The sequence below is a fragment of the Phalangium opilio genome, unplaced genomic scaffold (genome assembly GCF_054372755.1).
Source record: "Phalangium opilio isolate 3A_F unplaced genomic scaffold, DU_Popi_V2 ptg000037l_1, whole genome shotgun sequence".
In the NCBI taxonomy this organism is placed as follows: Eukaryota; Metazoa; Arthropoda; class Arachnida; order Opiliones; family Phalangiidae; genus Phalangium; species Phalangium opilio.
This window is the reverse complement of record NW_028324160.1, coordinates 245765-268615: the sequence shown is the minus strand read 5'-3', so window position 1 is coordinate 268615 and position 22851 is coordinate 245765. Positions and strand designations below refer to the sequence as shown.

The 22851-nt window shown below is 36.9% G+C and overlaps 1 long non-coding RNA gene and 1 pseudogene across 2 annotated transcripts in view; one reads left to right on the top strand and one right to left on the bottom strand.

Annotated features, from left to right (window-relative positions):
- Positions 1–6295: 6295 nt before the first annotated feature.
- LOC149682826 (ATP-binding cassette sub-family C member 1 pseudogene) overlaps positions 6296–22851 on the top strand; it is a 40063-nt pseudogene continuing 23507 nt past the window's right edge. The window contains exon 1 of the transcript XR_016384193.1: positions 6296–6422. The product of XR_016384193.1 is annotated as an ATP-binding cassette sub-family C member 1 pseudogene (transcript). The remainder of the gene's footprint in view (positions 6423–22851) is intronic.
- On the bottom strand, positions 20578–22535 carry LOC149682827 (uncharacterized). Its single transcript, XR_016384192.1, has 3 exons — positions 22441–22535; positions 21987–22347; positions 20578–20734 (listed from the first exon to the last, which is right to left on the bottom strand). It is a non-coding gene; the product is annotated as an uncharacterized LOC149682827 (long non-coding RNA).

Sequence of the window (22851 nt, the reverse complement as noted above, 5' to 3'; positions counted from 1 at the left end):
AGTGAGAGTTTTCGTAAAGTCTTTTTAAACTAATATATCAATGCGATTCGAAGTAAAAACACGACAAGAAAGAACACACCAGCGAGGGGAATCCAATAGGGAAAGGATAGACAATCTCAGTTTTATTCCGTTGTTTACGACTATGAGAAAGTAATTTCTCTAGTTTCCCACACCTCCCACAAACAATCGAAATCAGCACTGAGGCCCTCTAATGCTTTTGGTGTCACTTATGTACTGTTTGAACTTTTCACTTGTGGTCCACAAGTTTGCTTATTACGCTACTTCTTGTTAAACAAAGAAAGGAGCTGCATTTTTACTAAAAACCAAGCAAGGATTGGCCATACCATTTTTAAGTTAGGGGGTTAAGGCTAAAATATGTAGCGGTACCACATTAAACAATATCTCTAATAAAATGAAGTAAAAACGTAAATGGTCCTAAATAATGCTGATTCTACTCTTGGAAACTATATTCAAGAAGTTATATCAGTATCTCAGAGAGAAGATATAAATTCGCCAGATTTCCAGCTTTATCTCCAGTCCTAACGTAGGTCCGCAGTCAATCCCCGTCTCTAAATTACAACCAGCATCTCATTGGTTCTTGAAAACTCACGTCAGCGCGACGACGCGAGTGAGGAAAATTTCCGACTGACGAGAGCGAAATAGCCCGGCGCCTCCTTTTACGTCGCCCCCTTGTATTTTGAAAGGGGGACTGGGACTATGGCGCGCGAATACAAAGGCATCTTATATCTTCTCTCTGAGATACTGATATAACTTCTTGCTATATTCATGGAGAAATATTATTTTTTTATGGGCCGATAATATCGGCCGATATATCGGCTGTACCCATATCGGTGCATCCCTACTCAAAATGTAGAGACGTTTATTCACGAATGATTTGCACTGGCATAAATTTTAAGCCCACATTCAATTTGGTTAAAGGCATTCTGTGGCCGGAAAAGTTCATTCAAACAAGAGCAAATGACTTATGAAATCAAAAACGAAGACAAGGCTCTCAAAGAATATGAAAAATGGCTGAAAGAGAAAACCTCGCCCCTTGGCGTAACTATTGAAAAGACAGGTTTGTGGGAAAATCCAAAATATCCAGGTCTCGCTGCATCGCCGGATGGCTTAGTAAAAGATCCCGTTGCTCAACCAAATGAAGGCATAGTTGAAATTAAATGTTCCAAAATCCTCGAAAAATTAAGCCTGAAGAAATTGATCAATTGAAACCATCCCAAAAAAATAGCTTTTGTTGTTCCAAGGATGATGGGGGAGTGGATACGAATTCTGAGAGAAATACGCGCCGTAACTTCGGACGCGATTGGGTCTGGTGGGACGCTAAATATGGGGGAGGAATACTCGGGACGAAAGGCAGGTGAGCTACCTCAGAACTAGACCCTATTTAGCGCCATCGTGTTGGCCTAATTTTGCATGCATATTGCCAAAGTTATTTTAAACCTTTTCCTCATAAATAAAATTTGCAATTGATACACTAAATTTCATATAGACTTAATATTTAATAATTATTGCTTCGAAATTGTTCCAAAAATAATAGTGTACGTAGATGACGCTGCAATAGGGAAACGCCGGTAGGGATTTATTTGAACGCGCTGGGCGTCACCTAGAGTTGTTAATTCCTATTTCAAGGACGATTGAAAAGATTAGTCATTTGATGAAAAAAATGGAATTTAACTACTAACGCATTGTGATGAAACAAAACATGATTTTACTATGTTTGAAAAAACTTACATTGATTATTAAACCTTTTCTTCTTTCGCGCATAAAAATGATCATTTTACACCGTAGTTAGAAGTTAAAAACATTATTTAATAAAATATTTCATCTTATAATCCTTTCAATCCCCTTGAAAGCGGAACAAAGAACGCTATCAGACGCGTTTAGCGCCGTCAAAGAAATTCCTACCGGCGTTTCCCTATTGCAGCGTCATCTATGAGCACTATTATTTTAGCAACAACTTCGAAACAATAATTATTAAATATTAACTCTATATAAAATTTAATGTTTCAATTGCAAATTTTATTTATGAGAAAAAGGTTTAAAATAACTTTGGTAATATACATGCAAAATTAGGCCTACACGATGGCGCTAAATAGGGTCTAGTTCTGAGGTAGCTCACCTGCCTTTCGTCCCGAGTATTCCTCCCCCATATTTAGCGTCCCACCAGACCCAATCGCGTCCGAAGTTACGGCGCGTATTTCTCTCAGAATTCGTATCCACCCCCCCCATCATCCTTGGTTGTTCACTTAAAAATAATAAGTTGGTTCTAAAGCAAAATAATAGATACTATTACCAAATGCAAATGCAAATGGCCATTACAGAGAGGGAATGGTGTGACTTTGTTGTGTGGAGCCCTAAAGGTATTTCAATTGAAAGGGTTAGTTTTGATGAAAACTTATGGCAAGAAATTTCAACTAAACTGATAGAGTTTCATCCCGGCATATTAATCCCCGAGTTTTTCGAGCAACGCATACCAAGGAAATTGATGCCGTTTGACTTAAGAAAACATGTAAAAAATGGTGAATTAATTATCTAGTCAACTGTTTGCGATATTTTAACATTTAACCTAAATATGTGATATGAATTTCCCGACCTGTTTCCTAAATAGTATGTGATAACATTCCATAAAATATTTTAAATATTAACAAGATCATTATCCTTTTTAAATGCATCAAATAGTATTAATTATGAAGTTCCTATTTGACATTTTATTATTAAAATATTTTCACTGCATAGTAAAATTGGAATTCAATATTGTAGCCGACCCTCGAGCAGACGATAGAACCTGCCATTGAAATAGGCAGGCCTACATACTGACGACGGATGCCAGCGATTATGCTCTTGGAGCCATGTTGTCCCAGGTCCAGGAGGGACGGGAAGTGCCCTTAGCTTACTATAGTAAGCCTTTTAAAGGAGCTGAGGCTAACTACGGTATTCCGGAAAAGAAATGCTTGGCGGTAGTGGAATCCATACGCAAATTCCGACCTTATCTGGAAGGTCGTCATTTTACTGTTGTCACGGACCACAAGGCGCTAACATGGTTATTCACCCTGAAGGATCAGAGAAGCAAGCTCCTTCGGTGGGCCATCGAGCTGCAGGAATATGACTTCGATATTATCCATTGCGCGGGAAAAACGAACAGAGTTGCGAACGCCTTGTCCCGACCTGTAGCTGACCTTCAGGGCCGTGAACGTACGGATATTAAAACCTTCCTCTCCGTTTTTATAGTAGCTGACGATCACGAGGTAGAACCTCTCACTAATAACGACATCCGGGAAGCCCAGGAGAAGGATCCAACATGGTCCCCGATACTGGCCGACCTTCGGGACGGCAAGGATCATCCTTATTTGATCGGCCGACGGAGAGATGGTACAACCACCTGGGGAGGTTCCACACCACATCAATGCTGCCGACTCATTGGTCCCGATATCAGACCTTGTTCTGGCCGCCCATCCTCCAGACTCATCCAACATGGAGGACTCCCTTCTCGAGGACGTAACACCACTTGGCCCAGATGAGGACGAGGCAATCGAACCGGCTACCAATCCTCTTCTAGTTCCGTTCAAGTGGGGTTGGACAAAGGAGGTGGTTAAGCGGAAAAAACATTCTCCCACTGAGCAAACACACGCCGTCTACTATTATACTACAGGGCCGCGTTCTATGAGACTTCGGTCTTGGCCCGATTACGTTAAAATCTCGCATTTATATCCAGGGCTGTCTCGTGCCAATCTTGATTTTGGCCCAGACCCAGTTCCTGGAGCTCCACCTGGAGATCTATCGGGACGCCCGGGGATAAGCACCTTATATATAATACTAAGGGAGACCTTCTTGTAATATATATGTCTACCCCTTTAGATGGCTGCTCAACCATGGAATAATAATGTAGTCGTTTCTATACACCCTGCTGATGGTTCCCGCTCCATAGGCGTCACGACCAACCCTAATGTCGATTCAGAGGAGGGCCGCCGCATCTACTTGTTACCCTGTCCCTCATCTTCACCTCCGGCATTATCATCCTCCGCTTCTTCCGTGTCTGAGGACCGACGATATCTCCGGGTCGAGCTTCGCCCTCCGGAACGGTACAGTGAGCCACGTATGTCCCGTACAACGCCCTGGTCTGCCGTACCACCTCGAGGGCCTGTTTTGACGTCGCTCTAGGGGTTCTTCACCCGTCCAGCGGCAACCACGCCTAGAAACATCCCGGCGATCCCGTTCGCCCATCCGCCAACCAAGAACGCCCCGACGTTCTCGATCATTATCTCAGCCGCCGGGTCGCCGTATAGCCAGTCGGGTATGCAGTATGGAAGGGCACCGAACGAACGCCTGTCCCCATGCGCGCAGGTGCTACCGGTGCCGACGCACCGGCCACTTGGCCAGGATTTGCCCACACCCGCGACGAGTAGCCCGGATCAATGCCCAAAGGAGAGCCTTCGAGCTGCCGGAGTTGCCGACCGAGATGTTGGCCCGATGTTTGCATCAGGAGTAGGAGGGGACATGTTGGACAATCATAACTCATTTTTGTTCTTTATTAATAACTTTATTTGCTTTAAACTTCAAATGCAATCCATCAGATTTATTGTGTATAGATTTATTATTCTAAGGGAGCGGTAGCTCCCTTAGATAAGGCCTGATGACGGCTCTAATGTATAAGGAAGGTTTTTGGATTGGTTTTAACTTTTTTCGTATTAAGTTTATTGTTTTGAAATTTATCTACTGAACTAAAATCCAGGCCCTTAATATGTGGTAAAAATTTCAAGATGATCCAATTTAATAGTTCATTTTATAAAGCATAAAAATGCTAAGGGTGGTTTTCATTTCCATAAAATTAATCACAGATTTTGCCGAAAAACTAGAGAATCTCCATAGAAATAACATGGGAAATTTTCCAAACTTACCCATTTTGTAACTACCCTTACAAAAATACCTATACGTTTGATAGATTTGAAAACGGTCTTAAATGAAATCCCCATTTTTAATGTGGGTGCCAATTTTTATTTCATTAAGAAAAACAAAGTTTAAGTATTGTTTTTATTAGTTTTAAGTACCTGCTCCGAATTACGTGGTTTACCTTTAAACCTTTGAACTTAAGACTTTTTTGCTTGGGTTAAGTAATAAAGAAAGTCATTCTAGGACTTACGTCGTTTTACTGCGGATTATCAAATTGGTAGGGCAATTAGCTAGCTTAATTGTCATTATAACGTTTGCTCGTCCAACTAATTTAGTTGAGAAGTGCAGATTAAACTTAATTAAACAAAATAAGCAATTAAAGATAATTACCAATTATAGGTAATTAAATTTTTACTCGAGTCTAAACTATAACATCTGTTTGCGTACAAGTCTACGGAATCTGTTTAAGCGCAGACCTACAGAATATTTTTGTGCAAAGGAGTATAAAATCTCTTTGTGCAGAGGCCTATGCAATCATTTCGTGCACAGGCCTATGGAATATTGTTTTACACAGGCCTCTGGAATATTGTTTTACACAGGCCAATGGAATATTGTTTTACACAGGTCTACGGAATGTTTTTGTGCAAATCTGCATGGAATCTTTTTGAGTATAGGAGTATGGAATCTTCTGTGCACAGGTCTATGGAATTTTTTGTTCATGGGTCTATGGTATATTTATGTGCACAAGTTTGAAGAATCTTTATCTGCACAAGTTTGAAGAATCTTTATGTGCTCACAAGTCTGAAGAATCTTTATGTGCACACATGTCTGAAGAATCTTTATGTGCTCACAAGTCTGAAGAATCTTTATGTGCACACAAGTCTGAAGAATCTTTATGTGCCCAAGTGAAAAATCTTTATTTGCACAGGTCTACGACTTCTGTTTGTGCACAGGTCTACGACCTCTGATTGTGCACAGGTCTTTGGAATCTGATTTGCTCATTTCTATGACATCTCTTTTTGCGCAAGTCAATAACATTTGTTTATGCACAAGTCTAAAACATCTGTTCGTACACAAGTCTAAAACATCTGTTTGTACACAAGACTAAAACATGATAAGAGAGTTTTATGCGAGCGGTCGCAGTTTTTTATCGCTCCTGCATATGCTTTTTTATGTCACTTAAAATGTGATCTTGGATAGTAACAGTCGACTCGATACAAGCTTAAAATATCGCTAAATTAAATTGCGTATGAATTAAAATGTCATCGTGTGGTAAATGCCTCAAAGAATTCGACAACCCTAAAGAAATACTGCAATGTACAGGAAGTTGTAATGAATATTTCCACTATTACTGTACATACATCAAAAATGAAGAGACCTTCCGAAAAATGGGGTCTAGGAAATCAAGTTGGAAATGCGAGGACTGCAAGGATAAAAAATCAACAAAAAATGAAAGTATTCCAGAAATAAAAACAGCGGAAGGGCTAGGCGATAGCCTACAACTACTAGTTCAACAAGTAAGTGAAATCAAAAGTGAATAGGCTACTACGTACAGATAGTGTAGAAATCGAATTCTGTAGCGCCTTTTCCTGTGGTTTTAAAGAAAACTCTCGAGCAGACGACGCGTAAAAGATGAAGTCAAACCAGATTGGTTGTATTCGAACTTCCCTCCGTTTAGAGCAGCCAATCGTGCTTCAAAGCAATTACATCACCGAAAGTAGTTCGAGTGAGGAAATGTAAAGCCCCGCCCATTGACATGCGCGATAACCTACAACTACTAGTTCAACAAGTAAGTGAAATCAAAAGTGAATAGGCTACTACGTACAGAAAGTGTAGAAATCGAATTCTGTAGCGCCTTTTCCTGTGGTTTTAAAGAAAACTCTTGAGCAGACGACGCGTAAAAGATGAAGTCAAACCAGATTGGTTGTATTCGAACTTCCCTCCGTTTAGAGCAGCCAATCGTGCTTCAAAGCAATTACATCACCGAAAGTAGTTCGAGTGAGGAAATGTAAAGCCCCGCCCATTGACATGCGCGATAACCTACAACTACTAGTTCAACAAGTAAGTGAAATCAAAAGTGAATAGGCTACTACGTACAGAAAGTGTAGAAATCGAATTCTGTAGCGCCTTTTCCTGTGGTTTTAAAGAAAACTCTTGAGCAGACGACGCGTAAAAGATGAAGTCAAACCAGATTGGTTGTATTCGAACTTCCCTCCGTTTAGAGCAGCCAATCGTGCTTCAAAGCAATTACATCACCGAAAGTAGTTCGAGTGAGGAAATGTAAAGCCCCGCCCATTGACATGCGCGATAACCACTGGATGTTTTACTTCCAACAGCAACCCGTAGATGGCGAATAAATCTACTTTTTGGCGCGAAATTTAAAATGCTTAGTTATAGATCATTGGTGTTGCTATAGGTAACGTTAGTTCAAATCATAATGAAAAGGTGAATATTTGTGTTATATGTATATTTCCTACCACGTACACATTATTTATTACTAAACAATAAAGGATTTACATTTATTATTTTTAATCCTGACGTTATGAAAAATGGTTTAAATTATTGGTAGACCGAGCGATGATGAATTGCTTGGAAAATACCTGCCCTTGCGTTTTTGCAATTTAATGTCTTTTTTTTTCAATAAAAGACTAACAGTTTTCTAATAGCTAATTTGTTTGAAGGATCATTTTTCTGTGAACGTTTGCTGTTAATTGCAGGATGAGGAGAGTAGTCTTTGTAAAGAGCGGCTCTTGGAGTCAATTTAGCTCCCACAAATGTAAATAATGACGATAATGACTTGTTTTGTTATGGTCTTAACTTTGCATTAATTTTGCCCAAGCAAAGTAAGTTTAACAAACATTCATTCTATTTCATAATTGCGATTACTTACTTTTTTGGCCAATTCAATTAACTTCAAACGTAGCACTTTACAAAAACGTCTCTCCTCATCATGGAATTAACCTCAATAAATAACAAAAACAATCCTGATTGCAAAAGAGCAAGAGATGTTATTAAATCCAAACTGGTTGTGCATTTCCTCTGTTCATTCTTTTATTCATCTCAGACATAGATATTGTGAATGCATCAGTTGGTTTTGGGGCTTCAATTGAAGGAACTGCATGTGGGAGTCTCTTTATTATTTCTACCAAAGCAATTCAGAGAAAAATGATAATGCAAACGAAGTGGCTATTAGTAAACTATTAGTCTTTCTTTGATAGAACAAGACATTAGCTTGCAAAAGACGGAAGTGCCGGTATTATCCTTTTAATGCATCATTGCTTGGTCCACCGATAAATTTAAACATTGTTTCCTAACGTTGGGATTATTTGGGAAATATACATCCATTTCTGTGCTTCTGAAACTCGGGATTGGACATTTACAACTCATATTTATTTAAGAAATAATAAATTTAAATCCTAAAGACAACTTATTCCCATAATTATACAATAATAATAAAAATTCAAAAAAAATTAACTTATATTGTTTTGTAATAAACCATGTGTATGTTGTTTAAAACATGGCGAGAAATATATTTTAAAATCTATATAATACCACGAATATTCATCTTTTTATTAAGATTCGAACTAACATTATCTGTAGCAAGACCAATGTTCTAAAACGAAGCAATTTCAATTTCGCGCCATAGGATAGATTTTTCCCGCCATCTACGTGTTGCTGTTGGAAGTAAAACATCCAGTGGTTACCGCGCATGTCAATGGGACCTTTCCCCACTCGGTCTAATAGTCACGTGTACCAGGAACTATAACTTCAAGAGGTAGGGATACAAAGGTACAAGTGATTCGCCACCGCGTTACTGTGGTTTTCCGCTAAGGCGTGGACGTTTAAGAGAGCGAGAGAAATAACACGTTTCATAACAACGCGGAAGTTCTTCACTTTCTGTACGTAGTAGCCTATTCACTTTTGGTGAAATCAATCGAAAAATGAAGAAACTAGATGATATTGAAGCCCAAGTGAATAAAATTGATAAAATCGAAAAGCAGATCGCAAAAATAGATGATATAGAACAATCAATTAACTTTTGCTCAAATAAGATAGATGATTTTAATAATCAATTAATTACGATATCAGACGACCTACGTGATCTACAGAAAGAAAACCTAGACCTACAAATAAAAAATAAAACTCTAGAAAATAAGATGTTAGACCATGATATTAAAATTAATGAAATTGCACAAAATAATTTACTTTTATGTCTTGAAATTACGGGAATTGAAAAAACCAAAAATGAAGACCTCGATGATATGATTCAAAATATTGCAAAGGCTTTAGGACTTAAAATCAACCCAAACGATATATTAAATAAATACAGAATTGACTTAGGCAATAAAAGAATCCCTACTTTGAGAATTCCCGTACAAAAATTTTAAGCTGTAATTCATCTGCATACGCGCTTTTTTATCGCTACCACGCTGTAATAGGTATAAATTAAGGCTACATTTTCTGCAGCTCGAAAAACGCGAAAATTTCACAGAAATTCCAGAACTGCAAATTGTCTGCCGTTTCTACATTTTCTGTTTATTATCTGTTAATTGTCTGTATTGGCAGAAATATGCAGCGCGATTCTGCAAACGCGATGCAAAAGTAGAAATAACAGCTGCTAGTTTAAAACTGTAATTTGACCACAGTTATAGACATGTTACAGTTCTGCAAAAGTGATGGAAAAGTAGAAATCCAGCTGCCAATTTAAAACTGCAATTTGACTATATTTATTGACATGTTACAGGTCTGCAAAAGTGATGAAAAAGTAGAAATACCAGCTGCTAGTTTAAAACTGCAACTTGACCACATTTATAGACATGTTACAGGTCTGCAAAACTTATGGAAAAGTAGATATTCAGCTGCCAATTTAAAACTGTAATTTGACCATTTTTATAGACATGTTACAGGTGTGCAAAAGCGATAGAAAAGTAGAAATACCAGATGCTAGTTTAAAACTGTAATTTGACTACATGTATAGACATGTTACAAGTCTGAAAAAGTGATGGAAAAGTAGAAATCCAGCTGCCAATTTAAAACTGTAATTTGACCATATTTATAGACATGTTACAAGTCTGAAAAAGCGATGGAAAAGTAGAAATCCAGCTGCCTATTTAAAACTGTAATTTGACCATATTTATAGACATGTTACAAGTCTGAAAAAGCGATGGAAAAGTAGAAATCCAGCTGCCTATTTAAAACTGTAATTTGACCATTTATATAGACATGTTACAGGTCTGCAAAAGTGATGGAAAAGTAGATATTCAGCTGCCAATTTAAAACTGTAATTTGACCATTTTTATAGACATGTTACAGGTGTGCAAAAGCGATAGAAAAGTAGAAATACCAGATGCTAGTTTAAAACTGTAATTTGACTACATGTATAGACATGTTACAAGTCTGAAAAAGCGATGGAAAAGTAGAAATCCAGCTGCCAATTTAAAACTGCAATTTGACCATATATATAGACATGTTACAAGTCTGAAAAAGTGATGGAAAAGTATAAATCCAGCTGCCAATTTAAAACTGTAATTTGACCATATTTATAGACATGTTACAAGTCTGAAAAAGCGATGGAAAAGTAGAAATCCAGCTGCCTATTTAAAACTGTAACTTGACCATTTATATAGACATGTTACAGGTCTGCAAAAGTGATGGAAAAGTAGATATTCAGCTGCCAATTTAAAACTGTAATTTGACCATTTTTATAGACATGTTACAGGTGTGCAAAAGCGATAGAAAAGTAGAAATACCAGATGCTAGTTTAAAACTGTAATTTGACTACATGTATAGACATGTTACAAGTCTGAAAAAGTGATGGAAAAGTAGAAATCCAGCTGCCTATTTAAAACTGTAATTTGACCATTTATATAGACATGTTACAGGTCTGCAAAAGTGATGGAAAAGTAGATATCCAGCTGCCAATTTAAAACTGCAATTTGACCACATTTATACACATGTTACAGGTCTGCAAAAGTTATGGGAAAGTTGAAATCTAGCTTCCAATTTAAAACTGTAACTATTCAACATGTATAGACATATTGCAGGTATTCAAAAGTAGAATTTCCTACTTTTGAATACCTGCAATATCTCTCTAAATGTGGTCAAATTAAATTTTTAAATTGGCAGCTGTATTTCTACTGTTCCATCACTTTTGCAGACCTGTATCATATCTATAAAAACGGTCAAATTACAGTTTTAAACTAACAGCTGGTATTTCTACTTTTGTTTAGCGTTTGCAGAATTGCGCTGCATATTTCTGCCAGGCTAGACAGTTAACAGTTAACAAACAGAAAATGAAGAAACGGCAGTCAATTTGCAGTTCTAGAATTGCTGTGAAATTTTCCCGTTTTTTGAGCTGCAGAAATGTAGCCTTAATGTATACCTATTACAGCGTGGTAGCGATAAAAAAGGCGCGTATGCAGATGAATTACAGCTTAAAATTTTTGTACGGAAGTCAACTTCGAGCGCACCCTAAATTTTTATCTGCTTCTGTTAGGCATTAATATTACTGCCATAGCTGAGCGCCGAGTATAAAGCTCAGCTCAGCTCGCGTTTCTTTATAAAGAGGGACCCCTAGCTCAGCTCGGGCTCACGACATTTTCACTTTCTAAAGAGATCTCAGCTCGGGCTCAAATTTTATAACTTAAATAACGGGGCTCAGTTCAGGCTCGGGCTCATCGCTATATATAAGGTTTGAGCTCGGCTCGGACTCAAATTTTAAAATATAAATAACGGGGCTCAGCTCAGGCTCGGGCTCATCGCTTTATAAAGTTCGAGCTCAAGCAGGGCTCAATATTTAACTTCGAGCTCAAGCAGGGCTCAAACTTTACCTTCGAGCTCAAGTAGGGCTCAATATTTAAGTTCGAGCTCACGTCGGTCTCGGCTCCTAAAACTCATTGTGGATTCAGCTCAGTCAAATTTTTCCTCTCTTATTAGACTAGCTTTCGCATTTTAAAACATCCATCTTAAGTTCTTACATTAACTTCTTACTCAAAAAAATTGACAAAATTTTTCTTGGACGAAAGAGTAACAAGTACTCCCAACTCCAATCTACTAACGAAGTGGAATTTCCTGCCATCTATGGTATATATGGAAAGCTTAAATATTGTTTCACTCTGTTTATGGATTTCCAAAAAGGAAGAGCCTTAGCTCATCATTACTTAGTATAGTACGTAGGTACAAATAATACAAGTTTAGTGAGCCCGGGCTCGGTCTCAACAGATTAAGAAAATTTCGTGAGCCCGGTCTCGGGATCAACAGATTATGGATATTTTGTGAGCCCGGGCTCGGGCTCACGGTTTTCTTGACACGAGCTCAGCTCACGCAGGCTCGGGCTCACGATATCCTGACTGGCTCAGCTCACGGAAATTTTGTTTTACAAATATTAACCAAGCTCAGCTCGGGCTCAAACTTATGCAAACTTTTAGGCAGTACCTCGCTCAAATCGAGCTCAGGCTCATGAAATTGAGGTGAGCCCGCACAGCTATGATTACTGCTTTTATTTTTCTAAAATTTGAATAAAGAATTGGTTAGGCCTAAAAAGGCATCTTAAAAAAGCTTTACTCCTTCATCTTAATAAAATCTTTTGATCTAATACTGTCACGTCTCGATCCTAAAAATATTTAAACCACCATAAAAGATAGAAAATTGAAACATTTTTTGGTCATAAATGGGCCAGTATTGTATATACAGTTATCATAAGTTTATCAGATATGTTTCAATAAGTATGACACTGCCTATACTTCGTAATGCTAGAGACTTACTGAGAGCTAGTTCGAGAATGACGCGAGAATTGAATACACTCGGTTTTGCAGTCCAACTTCCTATTTAGCCTTATAAAGCCTTTGACAATGGCTCAACAGGCGTCGCTTTGCGAGAATATGACGTTTCACCTACACCACTTCATGAAGTAACCAGTGACAAACTTATGGAACACATCTTACGAACTTATGCAGTTATGTTTAAGGTGTATCCAATACTAACAACATAAGGATTCCAAGCTTTCAAAGGTGTTGGCAGTCAAGTTCTATAGATTCAAAACCTAATAAAATAAGAGTTACTTCTATTTGAGGTAAAAAGTCGTAGAAAAACAATTTTTCATCCAAAAAAAGTAAATAAAATTAATTTCAGTTTATTTTAGTGATTTTATTCCAGTTTCTGAGACCAGACCTAGCTTTCTGTGTGTGTGTGTGTGCATGTGTGTGTTTGTGGCCCCGGGTACACGAAAAACAAGCGTGGATAGAAACCGATTAAGACAAGATCTACTATCACCATGGCGCTCGAAATGTGAAGGAAATTGCGAACCAAAGTACTTTAGCGCTATCATATAAGTTTACAGCAGTTTTCTTGGTTGCGGATAGACGTAAAACAAGCCTGTCGGGACCCTTCCCTTCAGTTGTAATCGGTTTTTAGCTATAAGTTTGAAAGAATTTTTCGATTACGTTCTGTGAGTGTGTATGTTGTGGATGTTAGATAGACGAAAAGACCTTCTTATCTAGATGTGGTGAGAACTTAATGTACATGTACCTAAACAGTTGGACCATCTCAGATATTACTTTAGCAAGTCAGAAAAGCGTGTATTCAGATGAATTACAGCTTAATATTTTTGTAAGAGATGAGTACAAGTTGGAAATCCAAAATAAACCTCTCCAAGTCGAGACGCAATTTAGAGGCTATTTTTAAATATTTAAATAAATATAAATGATATTTATTAATTTAATCGTCATTAATTTACCTTAATTCTAGTTAAATCGTTTTAAGAAACTTTATTCCTAAAATCATTTTAAACATAGCTATTGTTGACGTTTGAACTCAAGCGTAAGCCTCTTTAATTTTTTTTTGGAAATTTAGGGTATATAAGGCTACTGATTCACAAAAATTGATAGGAAAACCCGCAATGACTCTGCAAAGCATATGAAACGCGCCTGCAATGATCCTGCAAAGAATCTGAAATGCACCTGCAATTATCCTACAAAGTATCTGAAACGCACCTGCAATGACCCTACAAAGAATCTGAAATCCACCTGCAATGATCCTGCGATGTATCTGAAATGCACCTGCAATGATCCTGCGAAGTATCTGAAACGCGTCTGCAATTATTCCACAAAGTATCTATATCGCGCCTGCAATTATCCTTCAAAGTATCTGAAACGCGCCTGCAATGATCCTACAAAGAATCTGAAACGCGGCTGCAATGACCCTGCAAAGTATCTGAAACGCACCTGCAATTATCCTACAGAGTATCTGAAATGCTCCTGCGAAGTATCTGAAACGCGGCTGCAATGATCCTACAAAGTATCTGAAACGCACCTGCAATTATCCTACAAAGTATATGAAAAGAACCTTCAATTAATCTAAAAAGTATCTGAAACGCGCCTGCAATTATCCTACAAAGTATCCGAAATACGCCTGCAATGATCCTAAAAAGTATCTGAAACGCGCCTGCAATGATCCAAAAAAGTATATGAAAAGCGCCTGCAATATTCCTACAAAATATATGAAAAGCGCCTGCAATTATCCTACAAAGTATCTGAAACGCGCCTGTAATTATCCTACGAAGTATCTGAAGTGCGGCTGCAATGAACCTAAAAATTATCTGAAAAGCACCTGCCATTATCCTTAAAAAGTATCTGAAACGCGCCTGCAATTTTCCTACAAAGTATATGAAACGCTCCTGAAATTATCCTGAAAAGTGTCTGAAATGCGCCTGCAATTATCCTACAAAGTATCTGAAACGCGCCTGTAATTATCCTACAAAGTATATGAAAAGCAACTGCAATTATCCTACAAAGTATATGAAAAGAGCCTGCAATTATCCTAAAAAGTATCTGAAACGCGCCTGCAATTATCCTAAAAAGCATCTGAAAAGCACCTGCAATTATCGTACAAATTAAAGTATCTGAAACGCGCCTGTAATGGTCCGTAAAAGTATCTGAAACGCGCCAGTAATGATCCTGAAAAGTATCTGAAACGCGCCTGCTATTTTCCTACAAAGTATATGAAAAGCGCCTGCATTTATCGTGCAAAGTATCTGACATGCGCCTGCAACTATCCTAAAAATTATCTGACATGCGCCTGCAATTATCCTAAAAATTATCTGAAACACGGCTGCAATGATCCTGCAAAGTATTTGAAACGCGGCTGCAATTATCCTACAAAGTATCTGAAACGCGCCTGTAATTATCCTACAAAGTATATGAAAAGCAACTGCAATTATCCTACAAAGTATATGAAAAGAGCCTGCAATTATCCTAAAAAGTATCTGAAACGCGCCTGCAAATATCCTAAAAAGCATCTGAAAAGCACCTGCAATTATCGTAAAAATTAAAGTATCTGAAACGCGCCTGTAATGGTCCGTAAAAGTATCTGAAACGCGCCAGTAATGATCCTGAAAAGTATCTGAAACGCGCCTGCTATTTTCCTACAAAGTATATGAAAAGCGCCTGCATTTATCCTGCAAAGTATCTGACATGCGCCTGCAACTATCCTAAAAATTATCTGACATGCGCCTGCAACTATCCTAAAAATTATCTGAAACACGGCTGCAATGATCCTGCAAAGTATTTGAAACGCGGCTGCAATTATCCTACAAAGTATCTGAAACGCGGCTGCAATGACCCTGCAAAGTATCTGAAATGCGCCTGCAATTATCCTGAAAAGTATCTGACAAGCACCTGCAATTATCCTACAAAGTATCTGAAACGCGCCTGTAATTATCCTACAAAGTATATGAAAAGCGCCTGCAATTATCCTACAAAGTATATGAAAAGAGCCTGTAATTATCCTAAAAAGTATCTGAAACGCGCCTACAATTATCCTAAAAATTATCTGAAAAGCACCTGCCATTATCCTAAAAAGTATCTGAAAAGCACCTGTAATTATCGTATCTGAAACGCGCCTGTAATGGTCCTTAAAAGTATCTGAAACGCGCCTGTAATGGTCCTTAAACGTATCTGAAACGCGCCAGTAATGATCCTGAAAAGTATCTGAAACGCGCCTGCAATTTTCCTACGAAGTATATGAAAAGCGCCTGCATTTATCCTGCAAAGTATCTGACATGCGCCTGAAACTATCCTAAAAATTATCTGACATGCGCCTGCAACTATCCTAAAAATTATCTGAAACGCGGCTGTAATGATCCTGCAAATCATCTGAAACGCGGCTGCAATTATCCTACAAAGTATCTGAAACGCGCCTGCAATGATCCAAAAAAGTATCTAAAACGCGCCTGCAATTTTCCTACAAAGTATCTGAAACGCGCCTGTAATGATCCTGAAAAGTATCTGAAACGCGTCTGTGATGATCCTGAAAAGTATCTGAAACGCGCCTGTGATGATCCTGAAAAGTATCTGAAACGCGTCTGCAATTATCGTAAAAAGTATCCGAAACACGCCTGCAATTATCCTACAAACTTAGCAATTTCTGACTGTAACATGCATACAATATATTTGGAAGGTACAGTACTTGTAATGAGCCTACAAACATCCTGATTTCTTACGGGAGTTACTATTTCCCCTCTGTTTTCTAGCTGTAAGGTAACTATTTTATGACTCTAGAGTTGCTAAATTTTGTATACTGTTGTACTGAGTTTTCCAACGGAAGATATTTTTTCTGCAAAACGTCTAAAATGTTCTGCATTGCTCTCTGGAATCACCTTAATTTTGTCTGAAATTGAACATTTTTCAGGTTTATTCCAGTATTTTTCCAGAATATTCCAGTTTATTTGCAATATATTGCAGATTCTAAAAAATCTAATTAACAGCAAAAATGCAGCCGTAAATTTTTGTACGGGTTGTTTTTGCCAATAAAAAAATACGCGACTCATGGCTTAAGCAATCTAAAACCAATAAAAATCTAAAAGCGAGTGATATTATCAAAACCTTAAAAATGATAAAATGTATTTTAACGAGCAACTTACACCCTTAAACAAAAAATTCTATATGAAACCAGAAGAAAATAGGGGAAGTGGGTAGCTTGGGCAACTTCGCGAGGCGTCCCGTTTACGGATTTTTCGCGCCATTTCCCTCCCCGTGAGGGTGAAGAGAGATAGGATTTTCACGCGCATTAACACACGAGTGACGTGATTCTGTGGACAGTACGGTCCTACGCCTTCCAACTGACTAGAGGCGTCTGCTAGAGGCAGTGAGGCACTCAGGCAGAATGGCAGAGGCTGGAATCGAGTGGTAAGTACTAAATTCATAACTTATTTTAAAATATGTCTTTATTTTTAAATACAATTGTATTTCTAAGTTCCAGGGAAAAAATTAACTTGTCCGAAGTTTTAAACTGTGATAGGGAAGAGTTCAAAGTAATAAAGTTGTATCCAAGTTGTTGTAGTTTGATTTTTAACATTGGGATTGGTTTGGGTAGATCTTACTTTTCCTTTCAACACAGCCTGAGTTTTCTTATCGGTAGTTTCCTTGTACGTTAAATCACACCGCGTACTCTTAACGACATTCATTTTATTAAATAACCGAATTTTCGTCCTTAATTAAACCAATATCCGCATTAACCCGTTGCCTGACGTAACCCTAACTCAAACTGAAGCACAGCAGAAATATAAGCAGACTACACAGGTTAGTTCCACAGTTCGCTACATGGTGGCGTTCGCAATAAAATCTGGTACTATTTTATGCTTCGCGCCGATTGGCCAGATTCAAATTTTAAGGGTGGTAGGGGAATCGACCATTGTAAGTGAGAATCACTGGACGACTTGTATGGCTCAAGGCTACGGCTACCCACTTCCCCTATTTTCTTCTGATGAAACTAAACAAACAGCCAAAACTAAGTCTTTCAAATATGTATGGATTAATGATGGAAAGATATTTATTCGGAAAACCGATTCCTCTTCGGCTATTCGTATTAAATCGCTTGAGGATCTAAAAACTTTGTAACCCACTATAATATACCTACCTCTGAACTTATAATCTTTCACCGGTTGGAATGGATAGCACAGATAATGATTTTCTATTAAATAACTCTTACCTTAACACACTAAAAATAATAATATACATGACCTAAATAAAATGCATATAAATATTATACATTTAAATATACGTAGTCTACAAAAACACTTTGATGATCTAACTGTTTTTCTTGAATCATTACCACTTCGTTTTGATATTATTGTATTAACAGAAACAAATAATATTATAGACACCACTCTATTTCAACTTGAAGGTTATAATTTATTTTCTCTGAACCGATACCTAAATAATAATGACGGCATAATTATATTAATCAAAAATGTCTTGATTAGAATCAAGTCCTAAAAAGTATCGATAAGACTGAGGTTATCACTTGACTGAAGGATCAGATATTAACTTTTCTTTTTAATTGAAACTTAAAGGCATGCTTAAGAAAAAACAACGTTCCATTACCGTTTTCCGTTGAAATAACTTATTTTACAGGTAATCAATTTCAAAAATTTACTTATCTTGGGTTTTCGGGCACAATTCCATTCCCCCAAAACATTTTATCATTACATTAATCACATTTGAGAGAGTACGTGTATGACATTCCCTCATTTGTGCCCGGCATGCTTCGCAGTGGATACGTTTTAAAACAATGGCGGAAAATTAAGTAGGGACAGTTAGATTTTTACTCGTGGTTATGAAAAATGATGTAATGTCTAGTGTACTTCAGTCAACAGTCATACTGTTCATTCTCATAGCTCAGGACATGATTAATGCTGCTCACTATTTCTCTCTCTAGTTTCAAACAATGGTTAGAGACCATTCAGTGCCGCGGGTCGCACATGAATATATTTCAACTACAGTTTACATCAATTCTCCGTGGTCGTACTATTAAAGGGTTAAGCACTAATTTGTTCAGAACATGTCTCGAAAGTGTGCTTGTTGTAAGTTTTTAAAGCAGTGTTGCCAATGTGTGGGTAATTTCCCACATCGTGGGAGATTTAGGTTTGGTTTTAGGCTCTGTGGGGAAAAAGTAATATTTTTCCGAAATCAATCAAATGTCGGAATTTTCCTGTTCAAGGGTTAATAGTGCGGAATTTTCAAAAATGCACTAATTTTAACTGCACAGTTAAAATTAGTGCATTTTCGAAAATTTTATCCGGTCTAATAATTTCAAGCGACATTTTGAAATAAATTCGGTGATTTTAAGTTTGGCACTGAAAAAAAAAGAAAGCATATTTTGAGAATTTTAAAGCTTTATAGCATTTGTACATATTGTCAAAGCCATGCGGAGTGATATTCCATATTTAACTTAGTATGATAAAATAGTCCAGATAAATATGACTGTAAAAAAGGGGGTGTGGGAAATGCGGCAAATTTTTAAAATGGAAGTGGGAAAATCCACTTTCTAACATTAGCAACACTGATTTGAAGGTTTTGGTCATGGCTAAACAGACCGCTCATTCAGTTTTCTATTGTTTTAAAACTTATTTTGACACGTTATCTCTCAAAAGTGATTTATGTAATGATAAAATGTTTTGGGGGAATGGAATTGTGCCCGAAAACCCGAGATAAGTAAATTTTTGAAATTGATTACCTGTAAAATAAGTTATTTCAACGGAAAACGGTAATGGAACGTTGTTTTTTCTTAAGCATGCCTTTAAGTTTCAATTAAAAAGAAAAGTTAATATCTGATCCTTCAGTCAAGTGATAACCTCAGTCTTATCGATACTTTTTAGGACTTGATTCTAATCAAGACATTTTTGATTAATATCTGCTCCTTCAGTCTTCATTTTAATTAAGATTGTTAAGAAACTGTTTTACATTTTCAAAATCTACACTAAGCAGAAACATATAAAAATGGGACCGTAACTTTTGCTCAATCAGTCATTTATTTATAATGATACTCCAAAAAATAAAAACGTAACTCATTGAAAATTTGTATTCTTATTGTAATTAACATAATACAATTTTTTACAACCCTTTATTGAAACGCGAGGCGCTCCCCTAAAAATTCCACAAATAGGACCAAATTGACAGTTTTACACAATTTTTTAAAACGCTGATTTAGCCTATGTCTGTTTAACCTTTAGCTCAAACTTTTCATAAGCCCAATATGAAATTCGTATGTCCTTAAAACTTCTCAACGACGATCCGAGATTTTCAATTTCGAACTTTTTTGTAGCATTAACTAACGTCTGTTTGATATTAAGCTTATAAACCTTAAACACAATATAGTCAGGGCAATGCCGACTCAATTTTTAAGGGCTACCCTAAAAGTCCACAAAGGTGATCCAAGATTGTTAATAAATACGCCTAAAAAGTGCCCTCTTCAAAATATGTAGCCGGGGAAAAGAGAGCGTGATCGAGTGGGCTATGCTATTGGGTATTTTGGTAGTAGGTAACGGGGGTTGGGACTCCAGGCATAGCCCGCTCCATCACGCACTCGACAACGCAAAGCAACTCGCGCCAGCGTAGAAATAAGGCGGTAACACAGGGCAAATGACGAGTTTAAAAATTGCCTGGTACAGTTCAAAAATTGAATCGGAGGGGGGGGGGGGTCCAGTGGTCCACGAGACTAATAAAAAATTCAAGGGTAACCAGAGTCCACACATTAAAATTCTAATATTTTAATTATCCACTTCCTTAGCTTAGCAGACGACGTGCTCTGGCCAATGGTCAAGGACCAGTTTATTTATTCCAAGTCAGGAGGGTCTCTGGCCTAATGTCCAGTTTAAAAAAATCCTTATTTCCCACCCTGCTTCAGTTGGGAGTCTGACTCCTGGAGCTCCTAAAGTCCAGAGATGCATATGACAAGGATTCATTTCTCATAAGCGAGAATGGCCAACTCTGTTGTGTTAGAGACAGCCTGGCAGCCTGGTATTTTTTTACTTCTAAGTCAGCTGGGTTTTCACCTTTAAAAGTTAATACAGCCCTTTAAAAATGTTATTAAATGAATGAATCTATACGGTTGCAGTTATGTCGAAATGAGAGCAATTAAATATGTGTCTTTGATATTTAGCTCTGATAATTTCAGAAAATTAATAAAAAGTAGTGTTATGTATTTAACCAGAATTTATTTTATTGAAATTTATTAATAATTATTTAATTAAAAAAATTGTAATACTATTTTATGTTTTAAATTTTACAAATAAAATTCAAACCAGTAAACATAGGGCAAAGGTTATATTGTATTATAAATAGCCAGTGGGATTGATTTTAGCTATATCGCAATTAGAGGTCGACATTTTCTATCCATTATCCACAAATTAGTAATTAATTTGAATGAAAATAGGTGGATGTCTTTTATTAATTGGGAAATAATGCACACACTTTACATTTAAATTTTAGAAGTTAATTTATTATTTACTTTTTGTATGTAATATTCAGCATTAATTTGACTAAGACAATTAACTAATTACCTACGAGGAATTAACTAGTATATATGTTTAAAATTATAATTTAATTGTTTCAAAACTAATATGGTTTTGAACCGGTTTTAATAATTTAGTTATTAAAATTTGTGATTATCGATTGGTCAATATTGAAAATTAACCAATGGTGGAACTAATTTTTTTTAAACTCAATGAAACTGAAATATCAATGAATCATCTACTGAAAGAGGTATCAACCTATTATTTTTTTTTTCAAAAGAAGGTAAATAAGGATTAGATGGCTTGCTGCATCAAACAAGATTTTTAACCATGAATACAATATTTTGTTAATTTTAGTCAAATTTAGATATTCGGTAATCGAGTTGATATGAATAAAGCCGTTTTTGCTCATGTCTATTTTAAACTTTAATCACAGATTTCGCTTTCCATTTCACAAGCATAATAAACACTACTGAAGGGCGCAAATCTATCTGTGATCGGTAATGGTGACCAATATAGCAATTTGCCCAATTAATCAGTTTGAACTTCATTTGCACATTTCTATTCGTTAATTTGAAATGTTGCGAGAAATTTGAATGGAATATAAGTAGATATCTCTTTCAGAAGATAATTTTTGATGTTGATATTAAAGATTCATTGAGTTAAAAAAACTGGTATAGGTATTTCAAGTAAGCTTTGATATCAACATCGTTTAATTTACGATATGGGCTTATGATGGTAGTCTGTTTATAAGATTAAATCGTTACTTTAAGTGTCACTAGACAGTATCTACCTCCAAAATCGAGGGTTAGTAACTTTATAACCATCTCCAAGTCACAGGATATCCGAGGGTCAATTTCTTATATCATAGCTATAGCTATAGCTCAGTCACTTTTGGCAAGGCCTAATACCATTTTGCTTAACTGGCGCTGTCAAATTCCTTTTAAAGCATAGATCATATAGTATCCACCCTTGATTTTCATTTCGCAACACACATTGGATTCGTAAACCTCGACACGCATCACGATTAGAAGCATTAAAAGGCAAAAACAACACACTGACCGCATACATTTTTAGTAAATAACATGTCTGACTACAGCTGTTTTCGGCCCTGAAGCGACCAAGACTTAGCGCAATTTCACGGGTTTCACCGCCTTAAAAAAAGTGGCAAGTTTAGGAATAGATTGTGGGACAATAAAAAGGTGGAAAATTATGAAATTAGGCTTATATTAAAGCTTGAAACCTACTTTATATTATATTTAAAATCCATCCATCAGCAAATCCTCAAAAAATATGAAAATGACAACGAAAAAGGACCCACTCTCAAATTTTTTCCCCTTAAAAAAATGGCGGTCGCCACAAACTTGGTAATATTGTCACGGCGACAATATTAAAGCAGTCTTTTCTCACTACCGATAGGCCATTTCAACCAAAAGGCATTAAGAAAAAACAATCGGATTAATATGACGCAACTATACGTAAAAGGCCAATATTGGTCGCGCTGATAATTACTAGTAAATCAGTCTATCCATGCTTAAATAACGCAGATTGGGGTAATTTTGAAAACTTAAAATTAAACATACTTAAACTTAAAATTAATCAATGAAAGCTGGAAAGCACAAATACTAAATATGAGGCTTTCGTTTAAAACCGTTTTC